At 41.0% G+C, this 22,962-nt stretch overlaps 1 protein-coding gene across 28 annotated transcripts in view; it reads left to right on the top strand.

The window, feature by feature from the left end:
* Positions 1-2,094: 2,094 nt before the first annotated feature.
* The window catches only part of COBLL1 (cordon-bleu WH2 repeat protein like 1), a 149,152-nt gene continuing 128,284 nt past the window's right edge, over positions 2,095-22,962 (top strand). For 3 of the 28 annotated variants that reach the window (XM_070241937.1, XM_070241933.1, XM_070241928.1), the window contains exon 1: positions 11,628-12,977. The gene's annotated coding sequence lies outside the window, so the exon portion shown is untranslated. The other 25 variants (XM_070241968.1, XM_070241957.1, XM_070241970.1 and 22 more) reach the window with 22 other exon arrangements.

Below are 22,962 nucleotides of genomic sequence, written 5' to 3'. Positions count from 1 at the left end.
AAAGTGAGGCAAAGGTCATCTCTCAGGCACTTTTCAGCCCAACTGCGTAGGAGTCACAGGCGTGGCTCTTGTGGTGGGGTTTGGACTGGTTCAGGGTGGCGGTGATTACATCTCTTAACAAAAAAAAAAATGATTTAGAGAAAGTTAAATGCTTCTGAAATCTCCCTTGAGTTCCTCAGGGCAATTAGTCAATGACAAGATAGCTCCAATATTTCAGGGGCTTAACCCAACACAAGTTTATTCTGGTTTATGAAGATTCTGTTGTAGGTCCTGGGGCTCTCCAGGGCAGCTGTGCTCAGGGTAATAGTTTAGCATTCCAGGATCCTTCAGTCCTGTCCTACCTCCATCTTAATATGTATTTCCATGCTCCCAGCAGCAAGGGAAGAGCATAGAGTCAACAGTAGCCCTTAAGTGATTCCACCAGGAAATGAAACATTTCACTGTCTGCTCACATTTACTTACCCAAACAAGTTACATTACCATACCTCATTTCAGGGGAGGTGGCAAGGTGGGGGCAGAGGGGGGGCTTAGTACAATCCTCCCCTAGCCTAAAACCAGGAAGGGCAGGAAGAATTGGTGAGCAATGAAAATGCCTTCAGCAGATATGAAAATGTTTTATGTTTCAGATTAGCTTAATGGAGTCAATATTACTAACGTCATAAATTAAGGTAGAAACTAATTAAAGATTAATCTTGATCTCGTGATTGAAAGTTATAGACTTTAAGTAGTTTCACTATTACTCAACGTTTGCATTATTGTCTGAGCAAGCAACTGGAAAAGCTAGTCATTTAGAGGCATAAGTGATTCGTGAAACTGTTTAACCTGAGTTGTTTGAAGGCTAAAATCCAGACACATTTAAATGAATTGATTTAATATTAAGTAAAATATTAAATAGCAACTTTTTCTGACACGGTTCCAACATTGTAATCCAAATAAACCATTTTTTATTTTCCTATGTAAAGATACACTGAAAGGAATATATGATGCACAGGAAGGAATAAATACCAATGAGTGTCCATAATAGACAAATGGCATATTACTGGGTATTTAGTATGTTACTTAATTTCAGCAATCTTTTTGGTTGCTACAACTAAAGGAGCATTTAGTCTAGCCTTAGTTCTAAGTACCAATTTAATTTTCACCACCTACCAAATATTATCCTACCGGTAGGGTGAAGTGGCTAACACAGATTTGTTACTTGATGCTAATACCACAGTAGAGGCATCCTTTAGGATGCTGTTTCATCTACCCTCTCTACAACAGTTTATTGCAACATTTTTTTATTTTTAAACTGTAAAGTTAATTTCACGTTATTTTGCTGAAAACAAGCTTTTGGATCTTCAAAAATTGCTTGCACCTTACAACAACTGGCACTTATAATAATATACAAGATATGCAAATACACCTGTTTGCCAGGTGTAAAGAACTAGCTAAAGAGCATGCACATGGGAACTAAAGCGTACAAACAGCACGCAGCTCTGTATGTGATTCCTTTATTCGTGTAAAACTTCCAAGAAGTGAACAAAATCCATCATTCGCTTCATGGCTTATAAATCGTCATCAGACACGCTATTGTTCAGTTCTCATGTCACAGCTGTTACAGGCTTAAAAAAAAAAAAGGAAATATTCCTCTGAAGACAGGGCAAGCTTAAACCTGCCACAGATCAGAAAGATCAGTGTCACAGGTACGCTTTTAACAGACTAGCAATCTTTGAGGTCAGGTTGAAAAACAAAACACCCAGAAGGTGGGAGGTCAGACTGCAGGAGGGCCAGCTGCAGCCCGGTTCCTTCTGCCAGTTTCTCTCCCCACTTCCGCGGCAGCCCGGGCGCTCCCGTCGTCCTCGCAGGGCAGGTGCCCTCCCGGCCTCCCCACCTGTCCCGCGGGCGCGCCGGGCCAAGCGACGCCCTAGCGGTGGGAATGGGAACACTCCGCACGGGAGCTTCCTTTCCGTTCGGCCGGCCCCGCCGGACCCCAAAGACCCGAAGCCCTGGGGGGGAGGAAATGCCAGCTCGCTCCTCGGCGCACCCCACCCCCCGCCCTGTTTCTCGCTCCGGCTCGCTGCCTCCCTCGCTCCGATGCCGCCGAGCCTCGTCGCCACTTGTGGGTGGCCGTCTGGCGGAGGTGGCAGCGAGCTCCGGGGCTCCGGACAGGGACATGGGGCAGGGTGAGTTAGCCGGCCGGGGGGAGCCCCGCCGGGACCCGCAGCCCGGGGGAGGCTGCGCTCTCTCCTCCGTTCAAGTCCCGGCTCGAGAGCGGCCGCAAGCGCGCGGCCCGGGGAGGGCAGAGTGGGAGAGGCAGCCGCGGGCGGGAACAGGCGAGCCACTGTCTCCTTTCGATAAGCAAGTCGGAGCCCTGGGTGGGAAAAGAGAAATCAGCCCTCCCGCCTTTTCTCCCCGGAAGGAAAGTTTCCCCGAGGCGTCTGGTTTGGGCCAGGTCGGCCGCAGCAGCCGCGGGCTGCGCTGCCGGCGTGGCGGCGGAGCCTGGGCGCCTCGCCCCTCGCCCCGCTGCTCCTCCTCCTCCAGCCTGGGCCGTCCGCTCCCTCCCCGAGACGCGCCAAATGGCTACCCAGTAACCCCGCGGGGCGGGGGCTGCAGCGCCGCCTCCTGCCGCCCGCAGCTCCAGCCAGCCGCCGCCTGGGAGCGGGGCCCGCAGGTGGACGCGCCCCCGGGAGCGAGGCGACGCGAGGCGAGGCGGGCCGGCCCCGGGGCTGGGGCGGCTCGGGGGGGCTCTTGACGCGCGGCCAGGCGCGCTCGGGCCCGGGCCAGGCGCGGCCCGCCCTGACCGGCCGGCCTCTCCCCCTGCAGCCGCGACGCGCCGCCTCGGAGCTGGAGCCCGCGCAGCGGCCCGCCGGGCGATGGACGGCCGAGCCCCGCGCGCGCAGGACGCCCCGGCGGCGCCCCCGCCGGCCGCCGGCCCCGCAGGGTAAGCCGCGAGCGCGCGCCGCCCGCCGGGGAGGGCGAGGACCGCGAGGCCGCCACCCCGGACCGGGCTGCCCTGCCAGCGGCCGGACGCGCTGGCCCCGACACGCGGCCGCAGACGCGGCTTCCCCCGGCCTCTTCGGAGGCCGCCCGGGGTGGGGGCTCTGGCCGGTTGCGATCGCTTTCCGACTGGGGCGGCCCTGGGTTGCTGGAGGGCAGTTGAATGCCAGGAACTGGGTGAGGAGTCTGGGAGCAGGAATGGTAACAAAGGGCCCCTTGTTGGCGCTCTGGAAGAGCGGCGGGCGATACCTGTAAGTGAGCTCCTGGGAAGGGGGAGAAAAGTTTCCTCGGCCAAGGGCTGAGGCCCAGGCAGGTGAGCAACGTCAAGGTGACTGTAAGGAAGGGGTTTTCTGCGGGCGGGCGGAGGGCGACGGGGGGTGTGCCAGCTGTCAGCCTGCTTGACAGTTCCCGACCCGGCGGGCAGCGCGCCTCTGATTGGGGGGTGTGTGTGCCTGTGGCCAATTGCTGGTGCCAAAGCCCAGCGCAGTCAGGCTGGAAACAACGAAACTTTTCTTTGTATCCTCACGTGTTTGAGGAGAGATTGGAGGGGAAGGGGCTGTCACATGGTGAGTTAATATTAACTGAAGCATGTCTTCCTGCCAGATATGCTAATAATCACCTTGCTAAGCGTTTGGGTAAACAGTAATGAGAACAGGTAGTTCTGCGGGAGATGGGGAGAATCTGAAAATAACCTTCGTCTTGGTTAACAGTGGAGGCTTAAGCTGGATGCTAGTTGAGCTTCTGAAGTGGGAAACTCCTTTGTTGGAGTATAACTTTTTCTTATGAGTGTTGCCCCAGCTTACTTTCTTTTCTGGTAGTTGATCTGAACGCAGAAATGCCCTAAAGAGAATATGAACATCTCAGAAAAGAAACGTTAAGGAAAAATCGACGTTGGGACTAATGAATGAGAGGAGTTGTACAGTTTTCCTGATTTAAGCGTAGAGAAGTCATTTTTCCCTGGAACATGACAGGCGTTTCCTTAGGAGCCAGTCACAGCATGTTTATTCATCAGAGAGCATGCGAACATTGGCAGTTGTCTAGAGGAAACATGGAAAAGTCTCAAAGAAACATGACGAATGTAAAAGATATTTCATATGGTGCTTACATGGAAGGAATATGTAGTGTATGAATTCTTTCATTTTGTTCCAATTAGTTAACTTCTCCCCTCTGCAAGGAGCTTTATTACTGTTGACTTCTGCTCCTGCTCTTTCCCCAGTTTTTTCATTGTTTAGACATTATCATGTATTCTGCCATATATTCTCACATTAGGATGTAAGAGTAAAGAAATACATAGGTAGAAAGATATTAATCATAAAGTCCTGGGCCTGTAAATGGAGCTGTAGTTATGTAAGTTGAAGATGAGAGAGCTTTCGGGAATACTACTGAAATGTATTCAGGTACCACAACATAAGATAGTGTTAAATTGGTGGATTTGAAAATGGATTAGGTTAAGGTATTATTAAAAAAAAAAAAAGAACCTAGCATATGCACATACACCAAATCCACTTAGGGGTGTTCAGAACTCGAATAATACATTTGAGTAAAATAGTCAGGTGACATCAGGTGCTCTGAGATGAAGGAAGTGAGAAGAGCTTCCTGGTGATAAGCAGACTGTAGTAAGATACTTCAGATTTTACTGTTGAGAATTTGAAGCTTAACCTGATAAATTCTTTACTTCAAAAGAATGTACAACGCTGCTTTATCTAATTTCTCGAATATAAAGAAAATACCTTTAAGGAAATTTTGCCCTCCCCTCTCCAAATTTAAGGAGGAACATCTGGAAATGTGCTTCTACGTCTTATCTAAAGTAACACCCCCACTGTGTCATTTTACTTTGCGTTACTTTATTCAGAGGTTATCCATTTCTGAAAAGTATAAGCATAAAAATATTTCTTCTCTACTTTGTCTTCTTCCACTTGTCTATCTTGTCCCCTAGGCATACCCAACTGCCTGTGATACAATGTTTATTGAATATTCAGTATTCCTTTTCTTCTTTTGCTCAAAGACCCAGAACATTAAAAAGGTTTTAATTGTGGGGAAAAAAATTATCCTAGATGTGAGTATTCGGGAGGTGGCAGGGACCAATCGCAATCAATATGTTATAATAAATTGTTTGGTTTGGAAAGTAAATTTCTTGCTATAAAACTAATTAAATCATGACTCATTACCCTAATAGCCTATGAGGCCTAGTTGAGTCCTTATCCTTGGATGTTACTGCTCTCAAGAATCTCTCTGTAATTTTCCAAGTTCTGCATTGTCATAACACCATTTTAAAGAAATTGAGTGCAACTCCATATTTTACAAATGAGAATCTGAAGCCCAGAGACACTGAGTGACTTTGCTGAAGACTCAGAGCAAATTGTGACAAAACCTGAAGGAAAACCCAGTACTTTAGTTTCCCAGTTCCTTGCATTAATTGCTTTTAATCTTTTCCTGGCCACAATATAATATATTTAAATTTCAAAGAGTCAGCGTAGGTACCTTATCTTTAGAACTACTAGTGCTTGAGTTTTTTACTTGCCCAGACAGATAAGTACTTTTTTTTTTAACTCTTTGAAATTTAAGTGTCAAAAGTGTAGGTGACCTTGCTTTAAGGAACGTTAACGTTTTGATCCTGAAACAATCTTTCAAGAATGATCAGGCAAAAAAAACCTGTCTTTATAATGTTTGCAGCTTTGGAGCTGTGGAGTTAATTGAAAGTGTGGTAAAAATTAAGAAGGGATTTAGCAGCTGCTTTCTTAAGCTTTTATGTGGGTGTGTTATTGGTTCTAAAGTTTTACTGATTGTAGAAACTTGAGTTCTTGTTAGCTAACATTTATTGAGTACTTAGAAGTTGAATGCCTTAGCTGAAGTTTCAGCCTGAAAATTACCTGGGGATCTTTAAAACTAGACCCACGTTCTCACACCCCTACATATTCTGATTTTAATTGGCCTGGGCTGGGCCAAGGGCATTGAGAATTTTGAAATGCTGCTACGTGATTCTAATATGCAACCAGATCTAACAGTCATTGATTAAGTAGATGTCAATAGCTGAGATGGAGACGAAGCCATAAGTGAAGTGGAGGCTGCTAGTAATCATTTTTAGGGAACTCAAGATCCTAAATTTCGGCTTTATTTTGCCTTTTTAAAGATTCCATTTAGGTGCTTTACAGTATTATTACTGAAGAAACTGTGCTACTCCTTTTTGAGGAAGCGTGTTAACTGCATTTTACCGTCTTGGAAACTGGGGTTCAGAGAGTTTAGTTAACATACTCAAGGCCACACAAATCTAACAGATGAAAGTGTCAGAAACAAGGTCTGATCTCCAAACCTATGTTCTTCATCACTAGGCCTGTTGTCTCCCAGGGTGTTTGCTACCATGGATTATACAGAATGGCTAAAGAGTTTTTATTTCAAGTGGCTTTCTAGATGCATTGTCTTGATTCTTTTTTCTTTCTTTCTTTCTTTTTTTTTTGCTGAGGAAGATTCACCCTGAGCTAATATCCATGCCAATCTTCCTGTTTTTTAGTATGTAGACTGCCAGCACACTACGGCCACTAACAGAGCAGGGTATGTCTATGCTTGGGAACTGAGCCGGGGCTGCCAAAGCAGAGTGCCACTGAACTTGATCACTAGGCCATTGGGGCTGGCCCTTCTTGGTTCCTTTTAAAATCATGTTTATATTATATTTTTAAACAACTCCTACAAATTCTAATGCATATGAAAAAACCCAAAGCCTAGCCTTTAAAGGGAACTTAAATATTTGGTTTATGTCTTCAAAATCATATTTAATACTTTCATGTGTTTGGGGTGATTTAATTTAACTCATAGTAAATGGACAGCCTTCTTTTGTCATATAACACTCTGTACTTATTTTTGCTATTAGGCAGCTATTAAATTTATGGCATCATTTCAAAAGTAGGATTTGACTACCAAATAAGAAAAATGAAATTGTTTGTTAAGATAATGCTAGACTTTTTGTTCAAAGTCTAATTTCCTCTGAATGTGTTAGAGGGTAATTGAATAACATTGTGATCTGACCTTATCGAAATTCCGGGTGCATTTATATAATAATAAATGTCAAGCTTCATGTTTTTTTTTTTTTTAAAGATTTTATTTTTTCCTTTTTCTCCCCAAATCCCCCCGGTACATAGTTGTATATTCTTCGTTGTGGGTCCTTCTAGTTGTGGCATGTGGGACGCTGCCTCAGCGTGGTTTGATGAGCAGTGTCATGTCCGCGCCCAGGATTCGAACCAACGAAACACTGGGCCGCCTGCAGCGGAGCGCACGGACTTAACCACTCGGCCACGGGGCCAGCCCCTCAAGCTTCATGTTTTTGAGACAACTTCTTTCATTTATTTAGTCAGAACTTGTGAGCCCTTATTTTACGTAAAACACATTTTTCTAGGCACTGGGAGATTGGCTTCTGATCTTATGAGCTTTACTAAAGAAACTATCTGTAATTATGCCAGAAAAAACAAAGGAACATGATGTTAGCGTAGAAGTGGTACTTTGATGTTAGCTTTGAAACATTGTGTTTATACTTAGGACTTAAAATGCAATAGCCTAACTCACTGGTCAGCAAACTATGTCCAGAAGGTCGAAGTGGGCCCTCCACCTGTTTGATTTTGTTTTTTGTCCAATTATTTTTTTATTGTGTAAATTTTATAACATAAGATTTACCATCTTAACCATTTTTAAGTGTACCATTCAGTGATATTAAGTCCATTCATATCGTTGTGCAACCATCATCACTATCCGTTTATCTTTTCATTTTGCAAAACTGAAACTCTGAAACCATTGAACAATAACTCTTCATTCTCCTCTCCCCCCACCCCCAGCCCCGGGCAACTGATGAGGATTTTAGGCTGGTTAATTTTAAAACTGCAGATGAGAAGCAGGCTCCGAGGAGTGGAGTTTGCTTGCCCTTTGAGAGACATTTGCATTTGTGAAGGAAATCTCCATGCCTCCCCCTCTGCACCAGGAGGAAGGCAGGATGGCCTTATATCTGGAAACTCTTAATGGGGAAGGCAAGGACTTAAGTTGGTTACTGTCTGGCAACCTCATGTAACTGATTTAGGGTGGTGGCTTCTGGCCTTTACTTAATCCGATTTGATTCTTATCTAAAAGTTGTGGGACCACCCAATGGTCAGACCCCACCTGCACTGATACCATTTTAACTTTTTTACATGTTCTTTCCTTTGTCTTGTACAAAGATGGCTCACATACCTATGCCTTAAATTTAGCCTTACTCTCCACCCATGTTTGCAGCAGAAGCGGCAGCAGCATCGGCTCCTCCTGCCGGTGGGTCCTGTCCCCACACAGCAGCTCTGACTGCCCGTGGGTCCTGTCCCCATGCCAGCAGCAGCAGCAGCAACATGCCGGCACCAGCTCTGCCTGCCCATGGGTCCTGTCACCATGCCCACGGCAGCAGCAGCTCCCCATGCCAGCAGCAGCTCTGATTGCCCATGGGTCCTATCCCCATGGCAGCAGTAGTAGGGGCAACAGCAGTGGCTCCTCCTGCCCATGGGCCCTGTCCCCACGCAGCAGCCTGACTGCCCATGGGTCTTGTCCCCATGTCGGCAGCAGCAGCTCTGACTGCCCATGGGTCCTGTCCCCATGCTATTCCACACTATTCTCTAAATAAAAGAGCACTACCGCCAGATCTTGAGAGTCCAAGAAATCTTTCTTTCGACTCCTCAGCTCACCAACCCTGCATCAGCAACCACCATTCTACTTTCTATCTCTGTGATTTTGACCATTCTAGGTACCTCATATGAGTGGAACTAAACAGTCTTTGTCTTTTTGTGACTAGCTTATTTCACTTACTGTAATGTTCTCAAGGTTCATCCATGTCGTCTCATATATCATCATTTCCTCTTTAAGACTGAATAATATTCCACATTTTGCTTATCCATTCATCTGTCGATGGACACTTGGTTGCCTCTGATTCTGATTTCTCCACATCCTCTCTAGCTCTTTTTGATAGTAGCCATCCTAATGAGTGTGTGGTAGGATCTCGTAGTTTTTTTTTTTCTGCTTTTTCTCCCCAAATCCCCCAAGTACGTAGTTGTATATTCTAGTTGTGGGTCCTTCTAGCTGTGGCACGTGGGACACCGCCCCAACGTGGCCTAATGAGCAGTGTCACGTCCGCACCCAGGACCGGAACAGGTGAAACCCTGGGCCGCTGAAGCAGAGCCCGTGAACTTAACCACTCAGCCACAGGGCTGGCCCCTCATTGTAGTTTTGATTCGCATTTCCCTAATGATTAGTGATATGAAGCATTTCATGTACTTATTGGCCATTCATATATATTCTTTTGAGAAACGTCTATACGAGTCCTTTGTCTTTCAACTGGGTTTGCTTTTTTAATTTGTTGAGTTTTAGGAGTTTTCTGTATTTTCTGAATATTAATCTCTTATCCTCTACCTGTTCTTGTAGAGTTTTGTTGACACACAGTCATAGCCACTCTTTTGCATGTTGTCTATGGCTGCTTTCACATTATAGATGGATAGGCCACACAGAGATCATAGGGCCCACAAAGCTAAACGTATTTTCCCTCTGCCTATATATGGAAAAAGTTTTCTGACCCTCTGACAAGTTGGCCTAACTTGTGAAATCAGTAAATGGAGCAGAGATTATTTAATTCAAAATTTATTTACTGAGGAGGACTTCTAAGTATTGAACTTAAATATAAATTGTAACAAAAGGATTAATATTATGTTTGCATAAAGCAAGATACATCTTACAGTAAGCGATTCTGCAGAATGGTGATAGTGATTGATTTTTTTTTTCAAGTAAAGACTTAGGCTTGGCCCCTTGGGAAGCATTATAGAATTTTAACATTTGTATGATGTTGGAATATATTTTAAAGAGAAGTACTAAACTGAGCTGGAGACACTTTCACAAAAAATGACTGCTCCGTGGTTAAGATGTTTAGAAACAAATGTGCTTAGGAGGAGCTGGACCAAAGGTGGAAGGAGTTCCTATCTAGTTTTCTGAGTCTATACTTATTTTATGAGTTAAGTCAGACTGTCTTTATAATTTCCAGCAAGTTTTTTTGTTGTTGTTATTAAAGATATTTCATATCCTTAAGCTTTTAGTGTTCTAACATTAGTATTATAGTTGTAAGACTTTCTTTTTTTTTATGACTTTGCTTTGCTAAATTTTTTTCTCCATCTGTTACAGTAAAAACAAACTAAAAGTATGGGAGAAAGAAGTTTCCCATGACTATTTATAAAGGGCCAAATGTCTTCAGTTTTGCCTATAAACTTCATATCTGCGGAATGAATCCTTTGGAAAAAGCTCTCAATGACTTTAGAAAAATGCTAGAGTGAACTTGGGTTATTATTTTTTTTCATATAGTTTAAGTTTACAGTGCTGTTTATAAATTTAAATAAGCTAAAATTATTAATTGACTTAAGACATAAAAAAAAGGCTGTGGAGCTGAATTATGGAGTAGTTTGACAAAGGAAATACTTTAATTGGATGGTCATCTCAGAAGATGAAGAATGCAAAGGCAAGAGAATTAGTTTAAGCTCAACTCATGGAAAGCTGAAAACTTAGTACTATTGGTAACTTTTAACACATTTTAAATAGTTGTAAATCTTACAAAGATCAGAATTTGCAAATTTCTTAGGTAGCAAATAAAGGTATTTGTCTGTGCCTTATGCGCTGTAGCTAAGGGGTATGGTTCAGAGGCAGGCCTCTAGGAATTAGGTGGGAGGAAGGCACAATACCCTATAGAACTAGGTCCATTCTTAACTGCCTACTCTCTAGAAAAAACTGTAGCCCATTAAGGCTTTCAGGTTTGTGGTTGTGAGGTAGTGAGGATGGGGTTGCTAGGTGAGCAGGGGGAAGAATGACCTCTGAATCCCTCATTTTAATTTCCTCTAGTTACTCCTGTTCTCTCCCTATTGGAACCCCCTATTGAAATCAGCTTTAGAGATAATATAAATAATTATATTTTAAAAAGTATGGGTTAATAGGACAGAAGTTTTCCTTTATTATTGCCTCAGACTTGTAGAAAATTACTTTGGACGGAATTAAAAGGTGAAAATGCCATATTTGGGGGGATTTGATTTTTTTTTTAAATAACCAAAGTGGTTCAGAGGCAAGCCTCTGAAATAGTGTTGAAAAACAACCTAAGTGATAATAGTTTGGGTCCAAAATATGATTGTGCTTATAAAATAATGATTCTAATTTTCTTGTATGGGGTGTAAGTTGACTTTAAGTAGGGTTGAATGCCAAAGAATATGCCAAAGAAAATTAGAATCTGTTATTTAAATGATAGAATCATTGGAAAAAGTGCATTGCTTCTCAATGTGATTAATTTGAAATATTAATACCAAGTAATTTGTATGCATTCCGGTATATTTGTTAAAATTAAATACACCATTTCACTTTGTAGTCTAACATTACAGCTTCTGTACTTACACCAAGATATATTTGCAAGAAAGTAGAGTTACCACGTTCAAACCTGGGTGGGACGTTTATCACTAGTCCTTGAGGATTTTCGTCTCTCTAGCCTGCACACGTGTTATCACATGCCCATGCACACGTGCTATGATTTCAGGAGAAATGGAAGTGAGGAAGTATTAGATGTGCCCAAGGGGATAGTGGTGACAGGAGCCAGAGTTTTAACAGCTGCTCCAGTCATGTATCAGTTCAGATATGCTGGAAAAACAGGAAATTGAGTTGCTAAATCTGAAAATGGCTACCACCCTGCCGTTCCCAGGTCTGATGGATGTGCGGTAGTTTCTAGACCAATTGAGTCAACAGTTGTCAAGATAAGTATAAGAGCCACTGAATTTATTTTCTCCTTTGTGCTAAAGTAGATGCAGGTTGTACGGAAAGCACACATGTCAGAGAGAGGGGCGAGCCTTTGTTTCTCTCTTTTATGCCTGATAGTCAACTGCTTTAAAAGAATTAGGAAAGAGACAGGCTCACTGTCTTATGGGACAGCATCTGTATTTTGTGGTCTGAGGCTGCCCTAATTATTATTAGGTGTTCATGATTCGGTTACTAGTTGGCAACAAAACTACGGAGCAAAGTGTTGTACCAGATTACAGGAGTGGTTTCTTCCCGTCTTTTGCCTACATAAGATGTCCATTCCCAGAGAGCAGCTAGCTCGTTTTTGCTGTGTTTCAGGAGAGCATAGTGCAGAGAATAAGGTTAGCAGGTGAAAAGAAACTGATTTTTACACTGTACTTTGTGACCCTATGCTATCCGTCTTCTATCTTCAGTTTTCTCTTTCTCTAAAAGAGGGTAAGTTGGGCTATGGTGGTTTATTACCTATGAACTTTTTTCCCCCTAGGAAAGTAGGGTGTGGCTTCATCTGAATGAAAAATATGTAACACTAGTGATCCGAAAGGGGAAACAGGTGGATTTTTTTTCTCCTCACATTTTAATTGGGACAAATTTTGTCTTTAGAACCTATTCCAACCTGTAATTTACTCTGTTTTACCATATATTATTTTTGAAATCTAATCTGGTCTGAAAGGAGCAATATCCTAGAGTCGTTCACATCATCTGTTTGTGATCCTGTATGTATGTAGAAATACATGGGAAGTTCACTCTTAGATGATGCTAAGAAAATGCAGTCCTTAAGTTTGTGCTGGTGTCTTTGTGATGCCTAGGAACGTGTTTCCAACTAACTGAATGGTTATAAGTGGTATAGCCTTGAATTTGCTTAGGGACCTTTTTAGAATTTTGTAATCAAATTCAGGATTTCATATATATGTTTGGGGTGCCAGACTTTGGGATTTTCATTTTTTTATGAATCATAGTTATTTAGGACACTAAGCTGATTATGCAAGTTAGACTAAGCGGCAATTCTGAAAGTTATCTGAAGGTGTTGAATGAATATTTGCTGTAATTTTTGTAATCCAAATCCATTCTTTTTTGTATTCTTCCAGATATTAAGCATACCAAAAGTTGAAGTTGCAGGAATGCATATTTGAATATCAGGGATTTGGGTCATTCACAGTTTCCTTGTATCACTGGAAAACCTTGGCAAGGTAAAGAACAAGTTTCTGGATCCCCACAGATAATTGGAATGGTTCCAACACAAAGGTACCCAAATACCGTTGGTACTAAAGGAACAGCCCTGGGGCACCAAGAACTGATGTGCCGTGCTGAGCCGTACCTAGTTTAGGAGGCAGTACAGTGATACCTATTGAATTCCATTGGTGACATCTTTTACCATCGGTCTTCATAAGATTCCCTGTCAAGAAGCAGTTTTTAAAAATTCTGGCACTTAGCCATTGTGTTTTAATAGTTAAAGGCTATCTAGCATGCCTTGCTCTCTGAATTAAGTACCAAAGCCTCTGTTTATCGTGATGATCATTCATTCTGGTGCGTGATTTCGTGACTGATGAGGAAGCTGTCTGACCCAGGGGCTGAGCTGTCGTGGATGGCTTTGCACACGTGGTCTCTGTGGCCTGAGGAGTATTTCCTCAGTGATACTCACCAGCGCAGCCCTATGTCGGACATTCTTGTGGAAGAAGGCCAGTGAGTGAGAACAGGGGGAGTGCTTAGAAGTTGAGAATGAGGCTTTGTTTCTTCCTTAATCCTAGAGAACCACCCAGCTGAAATTTAACTCTGCTAGTGAGAAACAGTTTTCGTTGATATATGCCTTTTAAGCTCTAAAATTGGCCATGACTAAGTGGAAAAATTTTTTTAAATTGTCTATTTTTAAAATAAAATAGGAAAATTTGGAATAAGTGGTAACACCCTGTAGATAAAGCAATTTGATTTTTCATTTTATATTTATATACATAAAGAGTATCTCAGTTGTGTATATAATACTCATTAACTCCCTTTGCTTGAGACCCATGTCATCTGCTTATGTTTTTACACTACTGCATCATGGAAAAAGAATTAAATTTCATGGGTTATGAAGGGGAGAATTTTCCTGGCTTTTTTCCTTCTTTGGTTAGCCAAGTAGATGAATCCTGTGCTAAATGGAAATGTAGAGATAATTAAATTTTTACTTAGGGATGTAAATGAAGAAAAGAACAAGAAATATATTCAGTGAATGGACAAATGGAAAACAGAAGAGTCTCTGATGGCAGGAGAAAAGGCCGCAGTGCTAAATGTGAGGCCGTGCTGGCGTTAAACTGGCAGTTGGTGGTTGGAAGGCTTTAATCTCTTATGTTCGATTTATAACTCTGATGCTGTTAGTTTGTGAAACCCTTCTGTGATCTTAGGTTATTAGAAAGCATTTTCTACCAAAGACCATCTATAACCTCTTTAGAAGTACCATAGATGCTGTTTAGGGGAGAGATTCCATCCAAAATTAAACTGATAAGTATGCAATGACAATAAATCTTTACAGTGGTATTTATAGGTCACATCATTTATTCATTATTTTTCTAATAGGCAGTATATTCAAACAGCACAAAATTCAAGAGCAAAAAATGACAACATAGTGAGAAATCTACCCCCAGCCCCTTGGCTCCTGTCCCCCAGATTTTCTCCCCAGAGGCTATCAGTGTTATTGTTCTTGTGAACCTTGGTAGGATACTCTATACCAGTGATGTGCAATGGAAACATAATTGCCACAAATGCAATTTTAAATTTTCTAGCTGCTACATTAAAAATTCCATTTCAATAATATGTTGCACGATACAATGGTTAACATGATTCCAGTTCTACAAAACAACAAAACGGTCCTTAATACAAAAATATTTTACACTGAGTCAGATTTGAAATTTAAATTAATTACGTAAAATTTCTTAGTCACACTAGCCGAATCTCTAGTACTGAAGAGCCTCATGTGGCTGGCGGCTACCGCATTTGACGGTGGATCTCCTCACACTCAGGAGCAAATGTATGTGTAAGCGTATCGTTTCTCCCTCTTTTCTACACAATTAGTGCTGCTTTGTACCTTTTCTACTTAACAATATAACTTGCTGATTATTCCATTATATACAGGGCTCAATTTTTTCTCCCTAGCTCTGTATTATGTCTTTTAGGGATGAACCCAGAATCTGTATAACCAGTCCCCTATTGATGGATACTTGGATTTATTTCTCTCCCCTCACGCCCTGTTTGCTGTTATTAAGTGGTCATTTTAGCATCCTTTATGCAATTTACAATCTACTGTGCTAATACTCTTTGCTGGTGTGTTTGATTAAATTAACTAGATTGTGAAACCCTAAAAAGCAGAGGCCATATTCTTGACTACTTCTTTTGTGTGTACTGCTGGGTTTAATTTAATTTCCTGCACATACCTAGACACATAAATATTAGTTAGTGGCTAGATATTGTTTGAATTTGCGTGAACTTGAGCAAGAGGTCAGTATTGGGGGTGGAAATCATTGAATTACTCATCCACTAGCATGGTAGCAGGTCAGTTATGCAAAGAATCGAACTAAGTATTTAACATTCATTTTTGCAGCCATTAATCAATGAGTTGTTGTTAAGCCACCATCAAATGCTACACCATTAAAAGGGCTGTTGTGAATCTCTCAGCACTCTATTATTAAAGATTCCATTCTTGGTTTGAGATTCTTTTTCAGCATTGTTCCCTGCAGTGGTGTTTATAAAAGAAGTATGCATTTCATTAGTATTATAAGTGAAAATTCTGAGAAATGTTATTACCTCCTCAAATTTAGAGAAAATGAAAAGTTTGGCTATCATGGGCAGTGTTGTTTAACAGAACATAAGTGTTTTATTATTATTTACAGCCTAAATATTCCTATTTGAATAATGATAGCAGAGTAACATTTGATTTATAGAATAAGTTATTGCTTTTGAGAACAAAGCATTAGTTGTTAATTATATGATTAATTGGCGGATAAAAATTCTAATTATTTGTGTGAACACCCTGCAATCTAAATTGTCAGGAGCCTTGCTGTTTTGATCTGGTTCTTCTGCTGGTGGAAGAAATTAGCCTTCTGATGTGACCAACAATGGCTGAAGGATAAAACCAAATAATAAAGGGTATTTTCTTCCAGCTCCTGAAAGAAGAGATTGAGAATTAGAGTTAGTATGAATGGAAGAAATTAAATTGTTAAATAGGCACCTAGGGCAGAAAAGTCAGTCTGAGTGCTTCTTCTCCTCAGTATTTTTGAGAGTTATACTTCAAAGTGGATACAAAACTGCAAATATCATAGTAGATAACAATTTTGTCCATTTTTTCCTAAGAATGTGTTTTTGGCAATAAGTTGACATTTTACGTTGTCCTAAAATAAGATGAAATTCTAAGCCAGGATTCATCAGGAAAAAAACTTGTTCATTTAATGTATGGGCAGGTGACACCACATTCCATACAGCATTTGAAGTGAGCCCAGTACTCTCCATTTAACTCTGCAGGCTGCCTTACAGTTGTCTCGTGGGGTGAACCAGTGCACTTGGCTCTCGGGCATTTAACAGCATTGGTTTTGGTTTCAAATAAAACTGGTCCAGCCAGAAGTCAGAATAGCAGCTCTTGCAGAACGGATTTGGAAACAGAAGACCTGGAACCCAATCTTGTATCTGCCACTTGCTGGTTAAGGCACCTTCTTTCCCCCTCATTGGGCTCAGTTTCCTCCGTGGTGGGACAAGATAATAATACAAGAATGTATAATTATACAAGATAATTATACAAGAACAAGAATGAAAGTGTGGAAGTAACACCAACACTTATCAGGCATTCAGTATATGTTTGTTAGTTTTTTTTTTCTTTTTGGAGGAAGATTAGCCCTGAGCTAACTGCTGCCAATCCTTCTCTTTTCGCTGAGGAAGACTGGCCCTGAGCTAACATCCATGCCCATCTTCCTCTACTTTATATGTGGGACGTCTACCACAGCGTGGCTTGCCAAGCAGTCCCATGTCCGCACCAGAATCTGAACCAGCGAACCCCGGTCGGCAGAGAAGCGGAACGTGTGAACTTAACCACTGTGCCACCGGGCGCCCCCTGTTAAACTTTAAATATTGTCTGCTTTGTTAGAAAACAGCCTTTTGTAATGCTGGCATCGATATTATTCTAATTGGAAACCAAGGAGTGAGGGAACATGCCATGTTCCTTTCCCGGGAAGTAGAAGATGGGGTTGGTTTTCTTCGTAAGTCCACTGTGAAAGTCCCTGTGCGAGATGCAGGGAAGTTGTTCTTGGAACACTGAATAAAAAATGGGTACTAATCTCAATGAAAATCACATTCTCTTTTAGAGGAGAAAAATGCCCCCTCTGAGATTAGGAATATGCTACCAGGGTGATTGTAATTCTGGCTGTTTCCTCACTTCCGCGTTCTGAGAATTGCCTTACCTTTTCATGTTTCACTTTTTTTCTATGTAAGATGAGAGTAACTCTAACTGCATTTCTTTGATTTTGTTAGGACTGATGTGCAGTGACTGAAAATTTTCAGTTGTAATGTCACACACAAGAACATCATTATTCAAAAGAGGAAGTGGGAATTTGAGACACTGTTCTAATTATAGACTATCATATATTGAAGAGAGCTTCTTTTTTTTGACACATGGATTAAAAATCAAATCTTCCTCTTCCTGTAAACTAGAAATTGAGGCCTTATACTATACCACACATGCTGTAGAATTAAGTGGCAATCTAGAAAATAACTTTAGCTATTGATAAGAGAAAGAGGAATCTCTGAGTCCTGACTCCTTCATCCTTAAGGATGACTGTGACTGTATCATTTAGTCACAGGGGAGGGAAGTGGGCAGCATTTGTCCCTGGTTGAGTCAAGCTGTAACTCTTTAAGTTCTGGTGGCAGGATGATGACACAGTCTGAAAAGTAACCCTGCAAACCCTTGACAAAAAGCCTTTATTATAGCAAGTACAGTTCAGTAGTCTTATTTATTTATATTTTTCTGGATTCACTCTTTTTTGTAATTTAGGAATATTTTCCATATTCTTGCAGGTGAGTTTTAATGTCAAAGAGGAAAGACTCATTCACAATTTCTTTTTTTTTTTTTTTTAAAGATTTTATTTTTCCTTTTTCTCCTCAAAGGCCCCCGGTACATAGTTGTATATTTCTTTTTAGTTGTGGCATGTGGGATGCCGCCTCTGCGTGGCCTGATGAGCAGTGCCATGTCCGCGCCCAGGATCCGAACCTGCGAAACCCGGGGCCGCAGAAGCAGAGCGCACGAACCCAACCACTTGGGCACGGGGCTGGCCCCATCATTCAAAATTTCTTAACATGATTGTGATCTAGTTTATCTTAGTAAGTATAATGAAAATTTTCAGGCAGAATGAATTATACCCATGCACAGACTGCATTTGGAAAGTTTCTTGAGCATTAAGGTGTTCCTGGTAAGTTTACTTTTAAATAATATGTTTTACAAGACAGTATGTAAAATAATATGGAGCCTTAATTGCTTCAGAGGTTGAATGAATGTTTGTAAATTCATTCAGATTTCCACTAATTAAAAGCATCAGGGTCACTGTAATTGAAGGATAATGGGCAGTGATTTGTATGACTGGTCACACAAGTTACAAACATTTACTGAACACTGAGTATTCCCCAGGTACTGTGTTAAATGTACGACGCATATTCCTGCATTTAATAGTCCTCAACCACTCTGTAAAGTAGATGTGGTCGTTGTCCAGCTTGTGCGGAAGAGGAAACTGGGGCTTAGAGTGTAACGTATCCAAGGTCGCATGGCCGGGCAGTGGCAGATCTGAGACTGGAATCCAGATGCCATTTGAAATCCGTTTGCTTTGACCACTTTGTGTTCTACTCCCCTCCCCTCCACCCTTCAAAGTGCCAGGGGTGGCAAAGCCAATATGATAAATAACAGTAGGAATGATGTTAAATGGGACTACACATTTTTTTGCTCTTTTTTTTTCTGATTACAAAGTTGACGTGCTTATCACAGAATATTTGAAAGCAATAGGAATATGTAAAGAAAAATAATCATCATCTAGACTACCTGGAAAGCACAACTGTTAACATGATTTGCATTTTAGCATTTTCCAAGGTGCATTCTGAATAAGATCCAAGTTAACATGTTTTCTGCAAAAACAACTTCCATGGTCAAATAATCTTGGGAAAGTCTGGGTTAAACAAAATTAAACTGTTTTCTTCTCTTTAGGTCTTTTCAGGGAATTTAATATGCTAATATGCATACTGGGCTTCCAAAGTGGAAACATAGAAAGTAAAAATTTCCAAATTTATTTATCTGAAGAACACTGATTTATGTCTTGAAACCAGTGTTCTTTCAGATACAGTTTTTACGTAATGCTGTGGATAGAGTGCATACTTCCAGACTTTTAAATAAACATTTAGATTTTTAGCTACATACTCTATTTTTATATTCCTTTTCTCCAGTTTTATGTTATAGGTTGTTTTAGTTATTTAAAACTCATTTAAAAATCCTTTTTGAAATAGTTGTAAACAAACCATATGTATGTCTGAGTGTGTGTTTGCATTTTTTTTTTTTAACCTTTCGCCTATTGTGAAACATTTGGGCTATTTCCAATGAAATCCTTAACTGTGGAAGAGTATGAGTTTCAGATTTGGGTGAACGTGATTCCAGAACTGAAAGACTGCAAAGTCTACAGCAGTGAGGAGACCAGCCCCAGGGTTTGTTCCAGTTAGAAACTGTGAAAGCCATCACAAGTTTCAGAGAAATCTGTATGGGATGGCCCTATGACATGCTGTCAGGGAGAGAGACATGCGTAAGAAAGGACATTCTTACTGGGAAATAGGAGTAGTCAGCTGTTAGAATGAGCTGAGAAGGTAGGGGTGTGTGTGCAATTACCTATTTGGTTTGGAAGTACACATTTCTTCAAATGCAGCCTGGGTGGTCCCCAGGCCAGGCTTGGTCTCCACCCAGCAGCACTGGGGAAGCTTGGACGCAAGTGGAGTTCTGGTTATTAGACTTTGCTGAGGTCAAGGATGGTAAGAAAGCTCGGGGTCTCAGGCTCCGTTGAGGAGTGAGGAAGCTGGGCTTGGGGACACGTATGGATTCTGAGAAGGGAGTTTTAAACTTGGATTAGTTGGGGAGGATTGAGTTTGGAGCTACTTAATAGATAACCCATTGTCACAACAACAAAAGTAAGAAATCGTCCTAAAAGAACCAACAGTTCCTGTTTGGTTTTTTTCATTCAACAGGTACTTTTGACAGCTAACTATGTCTCAGGTGCTGGGCTGGGCACTGACAGCTAATTGTATTGAAAATATTACTGTACATTATGTGGAAATTTTATTCATGGGATCAAGTCACTTTGGCTGGAATGAAAACATGATTCAATCTTATTAAAAATACACATCTTTGAAAACCTCCAAGGCAGTGGAAACAATACTCTCTCTGTTTTAAAATAAGTCCAAATCTCTGAATTGCCAGTTACTACGCAGCTTGAAATACTTTTTTCTTTTTTTTGCCTTGGTTAACGTTATATCTGGTCCCTCAGATTTTCAGAAGGTTTACACAAATATAGAACTTGTAAATGTGTATGTGCCCTCTCGCTGCCCCCATCACACTTCTCCCTGAGATGAGTTCTTCTCACTGGACTCTGGGAAGTTGTTAGTATTGACTTTTCTTGGCCAGAACTGCGTGTCGAAACTGCCTCTCTCCGCTTAGGATTGTTAATGGCAAAACTGCCTCACTGGGGCGGTGGATTGCAAGGTTCGAGGACGTGCCAAGGGGAAAATTCCTAAAGGGAATATCCAGCAGCCCAGCAGGTCTGAGGTTCATTGCTATGACAGCAAGAGGTGGTTGGCTCTGGCCTCTTCCTTCCATGCCCGGACTTTCAGGGCCTCCAGCTCAGCAGGCACGGGGCAGAGCTGCCAGCTTGACATCAGGCAGCAGCGCTCACTCTTCATCTGACTAGACTCTAGCAGTCACCTTTGTCGCCTTAAACTTACGACTTATCTATGTGAAATGACAATCAAGAAGCCCTGGGAATAGTCTAAGGGGCACAGGGTTGGCATTTCAGGGAGCCCTGTTGTTAAATTCTGGTTCAGCCTTTGAACAGTTAGGAAATTTTGGACAAATTATCTAACCTCTTTGCATCTGTTTTCTTTCCTTCTTTTTGTTTTTTTCATCTGAAAATAGAGCTACCTATCGAATTGGCTTACGCCTGGGATTAATTGGAAGTGTTCCATGAAATATTGACCAACTAATAAGACTCTCACTGACTGTGATTTTAATTTCACAATTAATTGTAGCTGAATTATTAAAGTTTTTGAACATCAGTCAAATGAAAAATTCACAAGATTGGTTTAAGCTGACCACTCTTGGTTTCTATTCAGTAAATTATAGTTGCTATTTGGTTAAGGACCATTGTTTCCCAAATATAAATAATGCTGTTTTGTAACTCATTAGTTCATAGAATGTGATTCTCTGTAAGCAGATTTTCTTGCCCTTTACAATCGTTAGAAAAAGCTCTACCCGGTAAGATGTGTAGATAGTGAGCACACAATGTGTATATTGTAAACTTTCATTCCTTTTTCTTCTAGGAAAGAAAATAATCAACTAACCAAATATGTTCTTTCACTGGCCTTCATTGTTGGCAGCGGTGCCTAATGAAAAGACCTTATCTTTGAGACTACCAGACAGTTCCCTCTTGTATGAGAAGACTAGATTTTTATTTTGTACCTTCCTATCCACAGCTCAGGTTCCATCCCTTTTTTAGGAAGCTGCAGTAACAGAATATAGGCTGGGAACCTCTCACCACATGGTCACGTACTTTCCACATCTGTAAACTACAAATAGCCCCTTTACGTTAAAAATGCTAGGTTAGATGAGAACCACATATGAATTTTTGGTTGATAATAATTGTCTTGAAATGAATGATTCAGTTTGAATAGGTTATGCATTTCCTTTCTAAATTCTTGATGAGGTTGGTTCTCTTGACAGCACAGATTCTCTTGGGTATGGAGTGTGAGGTGACATCTGCATGAAGATGTTCTTTCTCATTGAGCTTGTTGGTGTCATCTTCATGTCATGTCAGATTCATTTCCACATGGATACTCATCCAATTAAAAATTGTCAATGCCATTTCTGAAGGAACGCAGATTGTTACTTTGGTCATAATGCAAACAGCTGTGTTTTTTCCTCATTAAGGTATCCCAACCAGGTTACCACTGGTCATAAACTATTAAAAATTGGTGTGAACCCTCAAGGTCATCGAGAAGGAAGATATGATCCTGGAAGAGGGTAGCCTACTAAAGTGTGTTCACATTTTGAAATGGTGTATTTTCTAATAAATGCAAGCATTCTTATTGAAACTGGCTGTTATTTGAACTGTATGAACACTTGTCACACATTACTATTTTGTGATTTCAGAGAAGTGGGCAATTTTAAAGGTTTGTCAAGCATCATTGAATTTCCTGACAGTACTTGTATATTTTATGAAAATAACAGGATTTTGCTCTTTGCACTAAACTGTTCCAAACAGAGAAAGAGTACATGAAGTTAAAAAAAAGACAAAAAACAAGGGGCAAAACTAGCTGTTCCTCCCCCACCCCCCCAAAAATGAACAAAAGCCTATAAAATTTTTCCATCTTTTTAAGTCAAGGACACACTTTAAATGACAGTCAATGAAAGCCTGGCCTCAGGATTATAAAGAGTAGAAACATATCCAGTTTCTGAACAGTTATTTCCTTCTCCACTTAACATTCACATTGTGTTTGACACTTGAGCACGTTTCCTGACATCACGAGCCTTCATTGCATTTTTCCAGTTTTGAGTTTGATTAAAAAAAAAAAAATCACTTTCTACATTGTCAAACCTAGATGGTTTCCAGTCTGATAGAGGAAAATGATTATGATTATTTAAATTTGTATTTTTTAGTTCATTGATAATGTTTGAGAAGCTCTTAAAATATTTAATTTTCACTTGCTTTTCTCTTAAAAATTCACCTCATACCCTTTATCTCTTCTATGTTTTTATATTCATCTTTGTCATTGATTTTGTAAGAGCTCTGAATATGTATTTTTCTCTTAAAAACCTATTGAATTTTTATATTTTATGTTCTAAATATTTCCCCAGTTTTATCATTTATCATACAGTTTTGCTTATGGAAGCATTTTAAGCATTCTAGTTTCATATTATTT

This window comes from Equus caballus, chromosome 18 (assembly GCF_041296265.1).
Source record: "Equus caballus isolate H_3958 breed thoroughbred chromosome 18, TB-T2T, whole genome shotgun sequence".
Classification (NCBI taxonomy): domain Eukaryota; kingdom Metazoa; phylum Chordata; class Mammalia; order Perissodactyla; family Equidae; genus Equus; species Equus caballus.
The sequence above is the reverse complement of the archived record's forward strand: the minus strand, read 5'-3'. Positions and strand labels throughout refer to the sequence as shown.